Source organism: Rhinolophus hipposideros, assembly GCF_964194185.1.
Source record: "Rhinolophus hipposideros genome assembly, chromosome: 12".
Classification (NCBI taxonomy): domain Eukaryota; kingdom Metazoa; phylum Chordata; class Mammalia; order Chiroptera; family Rhinolophidae; genus Rhinolophus; species Rhinolophus hipposideros.
This window is the reverse complement of record NC_138058.1, coordinates 67384857-67397016: the sequence shown is the minus strand read 5'-3', so window position 1 is coordinate 67397016 and position 12160 is coordinate 67384857. Positions and strand designations below refer to the sequence as shown.

Sequence of the window (12160 nt, the reverse complement as noted above, 5' to 3'; positions counted from 1 at the left end):
CGAGTCCAAGGAGCTCCTCACCGCAGCAATAAGAGGACCCAGAGGCCTAGTAACTGAGAACTTTTTCTAATCGATATAACTAAATAACAGCAAGTCAACTGAGAGGTAGGCACCATGCCAAACCCTATAAACACATAAGATCATTTACATCATAGAAGGCAAGTATCACTATTACCATTTTACAGATACAAGAATTGAGGCTCAGAGAGGTTCCTCTTTCAGAGTCCCTCAGTTAGGATATAACAGCAGTAGAGTTTGAATTCAGGTCTGACTCCCAAATACACATTCTTTCCATTTGCCACAGTGCCTTGTCAGATAATGCGTGCAGCCCCTGAGAAAGGATTTGGACCAAGATGAAATAGGAACCAGAAGCTACTATGAGGCGATGAGTCAAAATTCAGCAAGGAAGGCAGGTCTGGCTCCTTGCCACCTGCCTCTCTCCTGGGCCCGTTTACCAGAGCTGAGGGAGGGACTATGAAGCAGTCATCTCATCGCTGTAAAGGCTGGACCAGGGCTTGCCACGTGGGCAGGGGGCAGGACTGCTGTATCTCAGCCACAATATACACACTGCCAGGTTCAACCTTAATGGGCGACCGGGTCAAGCCACCATCCCTGGGCCCCACGCCACCCCGTATTTCCCTTATCACACCACCTCTCTGACTATATTACAAGGATCGCTATCTATGCCTGTCTTTACCACCAGATGCCATTCTTTGAAAACAGGAATAGTGGTTTTTATTTTGTGTTTTTTTTTTTAATCTCCAGTTCCCTAAACTGTATTTGGTGCAAAGTAGATGCTCAATTAATCTAAGGTACATAAAGAAACAGATTCAACATCAAGGCTGGACAAGGTGACTAGAGAATACCTCTAACCCTGAGATTTTATAGCTTTATTATTTCTAATCAGTTCTCAATCTCTGGGCAGTGGTTTGGGGTCTTTTTAGCAGAGAGAGAGACCTTCTGATAAAATGAGGACACTGTGTACTCCCTATGAACTACTGCATTCCATCCTATAAGAACAAGCAAATGTGGCCATTAGGGCAGATGCTGTCAACCCCATTTTAAAGACTGAAACTGACGCACATATGAAGGAACTGACTTTTTCAGGGCCAACATCTGACCTGGTCTTTTCATGTCACCATAATGCTTTTTCAGCTTATTATTAACAAAGCTAAGGCATGGGCAATGTGAAGGAAGAAAGGGGAGGGAGTGGCAAAGAAGAGAGTGTGCAATGAAAGGAATCATAAGGGAAGAGAAGGGGAAGCTTCTCTGGAGAATGTCACTGACAGCTGACAGTCAGTGACCCTATGGCCCTGGCCTGCTTTGGACCAGGACTGGCTTAGGAGGGATCTCTGGGCTCTCAGTGTCCCTGACTCATCCGACTGCATTTAGGCCCTAAGAGTATAAAGCAAACTGAATGCTTCTTAGTGTTGAGTAAAAACAGGAAGTCACAAGTGGCTTCACTCCCCTCTCAACTTGGGTCCCAACACTTGGGGTCAAGGGTGCACAAAGGATCTGACAGGCAGTTCCCTGGCAGCTCGCCTCTGTGGGACTCCAGCGGCACACCCTAGGAGCGGGAAACTGGGGCACACCTTCCCATGAGCCTCCCAGAACATGGATTTTGGGGCTCTGCTTTCCCTCTGGGCGCAGGGCCAGGAAGCCCATCCTGGCTGGGTTTCCAGGGTGGAGAGTCAGGAAGATGCCAGCTCCATCACTGTTCCTTCATTCAACAAAAACTGGGCACTGACTATGTGCTAAAAATCAGTGTGACCTCAGGGAAACAGCGCCCTCTGAGCTTAGTTTCAACACCTGCAAAATGGGGACAGCCCCTACAGCACAGTGTCCACGGTCATGAAGATGAAAGGAAATAAGATCAGTGAGCTCCCGCACCACACTGGAAATCTATTATTAGCCCTGAGGCAGGATGCTCCCCACCGTGTGCCTGAGCCTGTGATGGTCCCTTCCCAGAGCTGGGGATGGTGAGTGTGGGCTGGTGGGTCCCCACCTCTTTCCCCTAGTCTACCCTCACAGGAGTCCAGGGCCAGGAAGAGGTGAAGTGCTGCCAGCCCCCAGGCTGGGCCCAGTGCCCATGTTTATGACTGTTTATTTCAGAGCAAGTAGAAAGGAGAAATTAAAGCCATAAAAGACAGGACAACAGACCAATAAAAACCAGCTCCCAGAAGAGTCAGAAGGAGGAAGAGAGGCAAAACTGTCACCATAGCAACACAAGACAGTCAGAAGCATGCAGGAAAAACAGCCCTGCTCTGCCTCCTCTCTTCACAGCAAAGCAAGTCCTCGGACCCCATTCGGAGCTCAGTGAAAGCCAACGACCCACCCTAAGGCCCTGGCCCCCAGGCCTCGATGCCCAGCCTGACCTGGTTAGCAGCCACCCTCCTTATCGCGGCCCAGCACAGGTCCCAGCCCTTCAGGGACCCAGCCCAGCTTTCTGTGTCCTGGGGACTCAATGCTGTGCAGATGGTCCAGGCTCAACCAGAGTGACGGTGACTAGTGAAAGAGGGGAAAAGTTTCAAACAGGGAAAAGAAGGAGGGCCACAGAGCTCTGGAGGAGACCAAGGCCCTGAACACCAGCCTCCTTACTCTGCCTTGGGTTCCCCAGGGAGCAGGTGGGGAAACAGGGTATGGGAGAGGAGACCGGGCACAAAACAGTGGTCCCCCTGGGCTAGACTCTGCACTCCCAACACAACAGCTTGGGAAATTCTGGGGGTCTGGGGTGGGGTCGGCACATACTGTGGAGGTCTCAAATGACAACCTGTCTCTGAGGATCAGGGCAGTTTGGAAGATTACCCAGGGACCAGCTGGCCCCTTTGACACAGGCTTCTGGGTCCTTCGGGCACACAAGACAGGTGTTTCCACCAAACATCATGGCTGGCCCAGGACCAGCTTTTTGGGAAGTGGGTCAAATTGTTCCCAAAGCTCAGGATCCATAGTCAGTCTCTTTCTAGATAGGGAGGGGGAAGGTACAGGGGGTGGCACTGAGGCCTGCGTCCTAGGCACAGCAGTGAGCTGCCTGGCAAAGAATCTCTGAGGCAGGTGGCAGCAGAAGGAAGAGTCCAGGTGGAGGAGCTGGGGAGGGCTCAGCCCTGCCTCTGGGGCCATAGGAAGCCTTGGGGAACCCCGGCCTCTGCTGGTGGGAATGGGGAAGCAGAGGGCTGGGGTCTCCAGGAAGAATAGCTCTGGAGCTGAAGATACCTGGGGGTGGGGGTGGAGGGTGAGTGGTTGAAGGGCGAGGGGAGTGATCTAGAACACAGTCAAGAGGGAGTCCTGGGAGAGAAGAGGCAATGGGGCACGGAGGCGGCCGTCTGCACGGCGACGGCAGAAGGGCTAAAGGACTGGGTCCTCGGCTCTCCCTCCCTGCCTCCCCCCAGGCTGCAGGGGCGTCGGGAGCCGGGAAAGGACGGCGGGGTTCACCCGGCGCCTCCCGCGCCCGCTTCCCTGCAGACCCCGAGCCGCGTCCCCGCCGCGTCCGCGCTGTGCTCACCGGAGCCGCCGCCGCCCTGCTCGGTCGCCCGTCCGCCGCTGCCCCAGCCGCCGCCGCTGTGGACGCCTCTCCTGCGGCCGCCGCAGCCAGCGAGCCGGCCCCGGGCCCCGCCCCGAGCCCCGCCCCGCCCCGGCCCCGAGCCCCGCCCCGGGCCCCGCCCCGAGCCCCGCCCCGCCCCGCCCCCAGCCCGGCCCGCTGAGGCCGCCCCGCCCCGGCCCCCGGGGACCCCGCCCCCGCTGTCACCGGGCCTGGTCCCCTTCTGCGCCCGGGAGCGGATGCTGCCCATGTCCACACGCGGTAATCCCTGCCCTGCTCTTGGTCTTGGCCGCTGGGCTTCGCTCTCCCAGAGGAAGCCCGGATCTCTGCATATCGAATTCCTCCATACCCACTATTAACCTCCGAAAAAAGGGGAAAAGAAAAAAACCAAAACCAAAACCAAAAAAAAAAAAACGGTTGAAAGGCCCTGCAATACATCCTAGACTCATACCCACTGTCTAATTAGCGCCCAGGAGCCCAACCAGACCATCCCAACTCCTACCCCTCTCCCAAATTACGGTGGCTTCTGAACCGAGCTTTCCGCTTCCCACTATTCACAGGTTCCCAGTCCTGGCAGCAGCAGTTACCTGAGGAGACCACCAAGCAGGTCTTCACAAACGCTTAGTCCACATATAATTGCCCTAAAGAGTAAGTCTGCAAAAACACTTTAAAAAATTCTGTGATGCAAGGGGAAAGTAGGGGATTAGTGTCATTGTCATGGTCATTGTTTTACAACATCTGCCATGGGGGCTTTGTGCATTAGAGAGAGATTCAGGAAACCAGAGAGGCCTGCACAGAGCCAAACAGGTTGTGAGTCAGAGCTCCTGGGGGGTGGGGTGCGGGGGGTGTCTTGCAGGCCCAGGCTTCTCCTGCTTCCTTTCCCAGTCAATCAACTGGAGCATCGTGGAATATTTATTAAACCCCTACCATGGGCCAAGCCATGTGTTGGTACTGGAGTGTGAGGGTTGGAAGCATAAGATGCCCAGGTCTCCGAGTGCAGGAAACAGACTTCAGGAGACCTTGGTCGAGTAGCCTCCTTTTTTGCTTTGTTTGTTTTTCTGAGCTCCAGTGGGAGCCATGCCTGGCCCAGCCTCTGTTATTCCCTGCCAAAACGATCTGTTTCATCTTTGGGTGGGTCTATTAGAAAGTTCATCTTGCTCCAGCCCCACATAGACACACATACATACACGTCAGAATGTCTGACTTATTTTGTCCACCTTGAACCTAGTCAGGCTCTGGGAAGGGCAGGGACAAATCAGCCACAGACGCCATTCACCCCGTAAAATATTATCATTTCAGACAATGAGAGGACTCCTTACTTTACACCCATCTGTCTCTAATAATACAGCTTAAGTTGGTGAGAAGAGACTATTTGATGTATGAAATTTCACTTCCACACATATAAAGACGGCTTCTATTTCAGTAATTGAGGGATACCTGCATGGTATTGCCCAGCCCATTGGGAAATAATAGGGTTTCTAATTATCAGTGTGGAATTTAATAATTAAGAGTTTCCTAAGACACAATAATCAGATGAAATAGTCTTTCAACTTCATTAGTAATTCTAATAACAAGTTTAGAGGTAGCAAAATAAAAATTTCAGTGAAATTAAACTATCATTGGGGGACAGGTAGGTTGAGATCAAATTTTAGATAATTTTTATTCACAATATAAATTTGCTAAAATGAACCTTAATATCTTAGTTCAATTAAATTTAAACTGAGCTGTTCTAGTTTCAAGGACATCCTCATCGTTAATTTATTTTTTAGAAGAACTTCGCCAAAGTGCCAGACATGATCCTCAATGGTAGAATAAGGACACATGTCCCTAGCCATAAGGAGTACACAGACAGCTTGCCCCCAGTTTATGACAAGGCAAACAGGACACAGATTAAAATAGAAGTATTGTCTATATGGTCCCAGGACCAGGAAGAATTCATCGTGATTGGGGATAACTGAAAGCAGATTATTTTAAGCTGAACCCTAAGGGATGAGCTAGACTACACTAGGTGGGAAATGAGGTCAAGGACACTCCAAGTAGAGGGACAAAAGGGGTGCCCTGTGCAAAGGGGTTCAGTGTGGCCACAAGTGCCAGAGGGACAGGGCAAAGTGAGGCTGAGAGTGGAGAATCGGAACACCAACCTGAGAAGGCTGCACTTGGTCCTGGGGGCTCCCCAGGATGGAGGGAGCTCAACTGGAGCCTCCAATAAAGAGACTGATGACAGCCTAAGGGTCCTTGGGGACCAGAGGTGGAGAAAGAAAAGGTGGCAGCAGGGAAAATAATCAGGAGAACACTACCATCATTGCCCAGGGGCTGTGGGCTGCCCTCCCTGGACCAGGCTCTGCTCCCTCATTTTTGAAAACGCATTCTCTGAAGCATCCCCAGTGCTGACAGTAATACTTGGTACGAACTGGTTACCGATAATATTGATTGAATGAATGATAGGGTCACGAAGATGGGCATCCACTCTGCAGACAAAGCAGCAGAGCTGATGGCATCCAGAGCTCCTCTCCATCTACCGAGGTCCACCTTGGGGCAGGTGGAACATTGCCCTTTCCCTGCGTAAGTCCCCTTGCTCCTTTGAAAGGCCATTTCTGCTTTTAAACCTTTGTTCCTACAAAGGCACCTGGATGACTTCCTCCCCATCTCCTGCTATCAAAGACCACTCCTTGCATTACTAAGGATGCCTTCGGGACAGCAGTGGCCTTGTGGGCTCACACTTCTTTCCTCTGAATGCCCATAAAACTGACAGTCTGAGCCACTTACTCTGACTCATTGCATATGCAAGTGGCTTGAGGACAAGGAGCTTATCTGAAACACAAATAAAGCTACCACTCAATTTGGAATCAAAAGCTGAGCATACACCCTGATTCTGACCCTCACTCGCTGTAAGAACCGAAGTTACTTAAACCTTTAGAGTCTCGGTTTTCTATTCTATAAAACGGGAATCATAAAACTTAACCTCAGAAGATCGATGTCAGGGCTGATGTAAAGTGCCTTGTAGGTAAAAGAAAGAATAGTGCGCGTGGGCATGGGCGTGTGTGTGTGTGTGTGTGTGTGTGTGTGTGTGTTGCTTCCTAGTGTGTTGAATAATGCTGGGCATACAGTAAGTGCTCATTTCAGACGTGTTCCTTAGTGGATCGATTCCCAGATAAGGACTTGAAGTAGAGGCTGAAGGGTTCCGTGTCATGAAGCCCTGCAGTGCTTTCGGCTCGCTCCTCTGCAGGAAGGCATGGGTATTTTGTCCTCCTAGTTCACTGATTTCCCCAGGAATCATATAGTGCCTTCCCTCTGGCATTACTATAATGGCTTTCAAGGGTGGTGGATGTTCTTGCCAATTTACAGGCCAGGGTTCCTTTAGAGTAACTAGGGGTTTCTACGGAAACATGGCCAGGCTTCAGAGGGAGCATAATAGATTTGATTATGAATATTGAGCCAGTTTTCACAGCTGACATGCTGCATACTTCCTGGTTGCAAATATCACAGCCCAAACTATGTCGAGAAACTTGGTAATAGTTGAAACTCCTCGCCTGTGGCTGAATTAGCGCCTATGACTTAAGAGGATCTGACTTCAGTGGCTTCTTCAGTCACTCACCGCGAGTGACTAAAGCGCCTTCAGACTTCCCTTCCTCTACACATGCTTACCCTATGCCTGAAATGACCTTTCATCCTGGTTTATTCATTGAATTTCTACTCATTTTTGAAAAATCCCTGCTCCAGACCAACCCCTCTCTGATGCCTCCTTCAACTCTCCAAGGCCATGTCAATTGTTTCCGCTTGTATACTTCCATAGTACTGTCTTCACACCTTTACGGTGGCACTCACCGAGCTATGTGGATCGGATCAGATTATATACAGTCGATTTTTGTTAGTCCCAGTTTTACGATGTTACCACAAACACTCACCTGGTAAATCCCGAGCCACTGCCCCTAAGGGAAATACTATAAGTTTAGGTTACTATGATCCTCTGGTCACAATATTTTCATCAGCACATAACCTTGTTTTGTGGTTTAAAGACACTTTATTTAATATACAGTGTTACTTCATGAACATTGAATTCACAGCCAGTGGCACTTTAACTCATATAACTTGGGAACAAAGCTCGTCTGGCATTTTCTCCACAAGGCCCATCACAGCCTTCTCGCACAACGCATTGCACCCTACACTGCACTTCGGCACTATGCTTGGGGGCTGTTCTAAACCAGTGGCGTCACCAACATCAAGCACAGAAATGTGAAAAACGTGGCTCCAAATAAATCACGAAAAGGACAGTTGTTCACAGTCCGAGAGCAGAAACAAGAAGGCAGAACTTCGCCTAAGTCGACCTCAGCTAGGAAGAGGCACGTCGGTGACTCAGGTGTTTTGCTGTTTGGTGCACGTTGGCAAGTGATACAAAGAGTCACCAGAGTATTCATTTTGAGATCGCAAACGAAATTTAGTGAGTAGACAAAGTGGCAAACACAGAATCCACAAATAATGAACCTAGACTGTATGAGCCTCCAGCCTAGACTCTGAACTCGGTAGGGCCAGAATCTGCGTTTTATTGGTCTTTGTATCTTTCTGGCACTTCTAAGAGCACCTAATGCATAAAGAACTGATGATCAATGAACGTCTATCACATGACCGAACCATTCAGTCCACTCTTGCATTTCTTTGGGGATTTCCCCAACAATTTATTAATATATTACTGAAGTCCCAAAATGTGTCTGGTTCTTCTCCCATATGAATGTGAAGGACATGATTTGGTCCCTTTCAATATTTGAGAAGAGTCCTGCCCTTAAATGTAAGGACCATTCTGTGTGGAGTAGATTTCTCCTATGTGGCACATCTGGATAATAATGGGTAAACGATTATGAACACCACCATCCACCCATCTCCACCAAAAGAGAAGAGGGGGCACTAAATTTGAAGGATCTGGAAAAACAGAGTCAAATGGCCAACAATGAGAAAAATCACATAGCTCAGGAACTGAAAGGGGACACTAGTGATGAAGTACAGAGCAGTAAGAGGGAAGAAAAGTAGACAACTAGGGGCAGGGAAGTCACAGGGACCATGCAGGAGCTTTGCAGTGAGGTCAAGATTTATATCTGGGCCCCTCTCCCTCACTTACAGTGTGTGACTGGGGGCAGGTTTCTCAACTTCTCTCTCCTTGTGTCTCACATACACACATATGTCATGGGGGTGATACAATTTCCCACAAAGGGTTGTTTATGCAACTGACGTTTCTTATGTGCCTACTGTGTGCCAGATACAAATATGAATGAGATCATGAGTGTGCACATAATGAGTGAGTACCTAGCACTGTGCCTGATATAACCTACTACTAAATTTAAAAAGTGATTTTAATTATTTGCACCATAAATTTAAATCTACTTTTTTTCTCTCTGTCTTTTTTTTTCTCTCTCTACTTTGCAAGATTTCAAGGTATGGCTTCTGGTCTCTTCTAAGTCTAAACGCTTTGATACTTTTTCATAGGTCAGTTGATCTCAATCCTCATCTGGCCAGGTAAATCCAGAAACTGCTGATTATATCAATTTTGGCACCTTTAACAAAATGAGTCAGCCCCTCCAGGGGACTCAACCTCACCACCCACAAAGCTTACACCACCTCCAAAATCACCATTAACAAAGTAATGACATAGATGAGGGCCCCTGAACAAAGGCTGACAGCATTTTATAGGCTCAGCCTAGTCATCTGTGCAGCAACACAAACACGTACATAGAAGTCACTTCTGACTATACCCATGTTATAGCTAGGGAAAATGAGGTTTGGTGGAACTTATTCAAGTCATCAACTGAGTCCCAGCCACAACCACGAAAATAAAACTCAGGTGTCATGGCTCCTTGAATTTAAAACCAAGCCTTGAATTTCTCAAACAACCAGATCTTCTACCTTTTCTTTGCAAATAGTCCCTTTGCTTTACAAGACATTTATCAGTGAGGGAAAAAGCAGGTTGATTTAGGCATAGGCCAGGTTTCTCTTTCTTGCTATCAGAGATTTTGACCAGTTTAGGGAGCTGAAAATGCAACTGGTACTAAGACAATGTTAAAATCCCACCAAACAGAACGGTTGATTCTATAGGGCTTCTATACAAGTCCTGCTAGTAATATATGAATGTTTCCTGTTTGAATGCTACTATATGTGACAATCACATAAATGACCATTTTAATGGTTTTCAACCATTGTGTTTGCTTTTTGGCTCTTTAATTACTTGCTGCATGCCTTAGTATAGTGACGCTAGCAGGAACTTTAGTATGTTTAGAAGTCACACTAATCTATTTTTTGTGATTCTCCTTTGAGCCACTGTCCAGATCAATCCCTATCAGCTCTCGCCTGAGTCATTTTGAGTTATTTCTGATTGGTCCCCCCGCCTTCAAATTCAGCCCATTCAATCCACTGTCCAACTTAAAGCCCCAGTGACCTTTCTAAGAGACATACGTGGTCATGGCAGGGATTCAAACCCTTCAGTGGCTCCCCACCATCCCAGAACAAAATCTCACATTCTTCGCAGAACTCATATGGCCATTTGTAATCAGTCCTTCCTTGTTCTTTCTTTCGTTTCTTTTCACTCTTAACTCAAAATATTGTATCACTCCTCTCTTCCTTTGGACCTGCTATTTCCTCTTCCTGGAATGCCCCACTCTCCATTATCAAATGGATAAACTGCAATTTCTCTTCCCAGGTGGGAGAAAGATCGCCTTGTAATGTAGTCATTTCTGAACTCTGATCCTCTGCATTCCCAGGCCCAGCAACTTGCACACTTCATCTCACAGTGTTTTAATTCTGCCTGTCACTTCCTCTGCTCCTGGAATATCTATGTGTATATGTATGGATATATACATGTGTATATACATGTGTGTATATACACATACATGTGTACATATATACATATATTTATATAAAACATCTGTATTCCTAGTGCTTGACAATCTAACATGCACTTAGCAAATATCCATTGAGTTGATCTGGCTAAACTGAATCCCTCAAGATCCAGATATTAGAAAAATATGACCTTTCAAGTTATCTCTGGAAAAGTAAAGTATAATCAAGCCTGGAAGAGCAACATAGCAAGTTTTGAATAGAAAGGCGATTCCAGGATTCTTTTTTTATTTTTAATGGTGAATAAAACAAAACTCCCTCAATGTGCTTTTCTGGTTGTGTGATCTTAAAATAAAATCCATGTTAGTGATTATTAATCAAAAACAACAAATAGTTCTCGGCTTTTGATGTCAAAACATTTCCTCGTATACCAACACCTCTACATTTTCTTTGTTTTAATTATACTAGGCCTCTTTTTGTTCTTCCCTGGACATGTGCCTGGGAGGGTGGGGCAAGCTACAAATAATGGTCATCATCATTATAAGAAATATTATTTACAGTCTATTGTTAGAACTGCAGACTAACTCACAGGCCTGCCCTCGTGCACCTACAGTGATTTCTTGGGGACAGTCTTGGGCTCTTGAATATTTCACCTGTCTCATTAGTGTCACTCATGTGGCATGACTGCTCAGATGGCAGCTGCTTCATCCAATAAACTCCATCAAACGGCTTCCATCTGTTAATGGGAGAGGAAATGGAAGGTTTTAGAAAATACGCTGATTTTTATGTTGTTATACATAAATGCAATTGGTTTTCTGAGTTCCACCATTCATCTATACCTAGGCTTCCATGAATCTGTTTAATATGGTTTTTAAAGAAATACCTTTTATTACACACATTTAGACATTTCAAGATCTTAAAAGAAGCTCAGAGCAGAAGAGGCCTTAGAGATGATTTAATCCAATGTATTCATTTGACAAATGGAGAAACTGAGGCCCAGAGAGGCAAGGCGATTTGCCAATGTCATCTGACAAGTGGCAGCCCTGGAATTAAAAGCATGGTGTCTTGGTTTCAGGCTAATGCTTTTTTCTTTCCCTGATGCTGAACAAATCTTCGTCCACCTTCTAATTTGAGCACTAAACCCTTCGGTCTGCTGTGTATTTAGGATGCTAGTCCTCTGTACATAAATTGTCCGGTTTTCTCCACAATTTTTCATAAATCCCCAAACTATTCAGATGAGCCTGTATAGTGAAAGGTCCATGCCCAGTCTGGGCACAATAACTGAATCTGCCATTCTCGACAGGCAGAGTGGTCAGGTGGGAAGAGCTTGTCCTAAATCCTGGGTTCTAGGAACAGCTTTTTTATTTGTTGTATGACTTGGGGCAAGTCAGTAAACTTCTCTTGTTTCAATGTCTTCATTTGTTCACCATAGATAGTAAACGTCTGCCCTGTCTACCTTAGAGGAATTTTGTGAGAATCAAATGAAATGACAGATGTGGAAAGACTGTGAAAAGCTAAATGAAAAAAATCATTATTTTGTGTAGCAGCAGAAACACAGCAGAAGAGTTTGCTTTTGTTCCTTGTCAAGGTGTCCTGCGTGGTAATTTGATGTAAACCTGGTGAAGGTGGTCAGGTTTTCTTTGGCCCTTATTTTTCTTCTACCAACTAAAGTTGGAACAAATTTTATACTTTCATATATTTAAGAATTTATTTAGCACTTACTAGAGGCCAGTCACTCTGATAGGTGCTAGGGAATACGAGGAAGGCAGTTCTTGTGGATTTACTGCCCAGGTGGGAAACAGACAT

The 12160-nt window shown here is 46.7% G+C and overlaps 1 protein-coding gene across 5 annotated transcripts in view; it reads right to left on the bottom strand.

The window, feature by feature from the left end:
- The window catches only part of CYRIA (CYFIP related Rac1 interactor A), a 99447-nt gene extending 95811 nt beyond the window's left edge, over positions 1-3636 (bottom strand). For 4 of the 5 annotated variants that reach the window (XM_081068558.1, XM_081068555.1, XM_081068559.1 and 1 more), the window contains exon 1: positions 3500-3636. The gene's annotated coding sequence lies outside the window, so the exon portion shown is untranslated. Of the gene's footprint in view, positions 1-2375; positions 2506-3499 lie in introns of all 5 variants that reach the window. The other variant, XM_081068557.1, reaches the window with a different exon arrangement.
- Positions 3637-12160: the final 8524 nt, after the last annotated feature.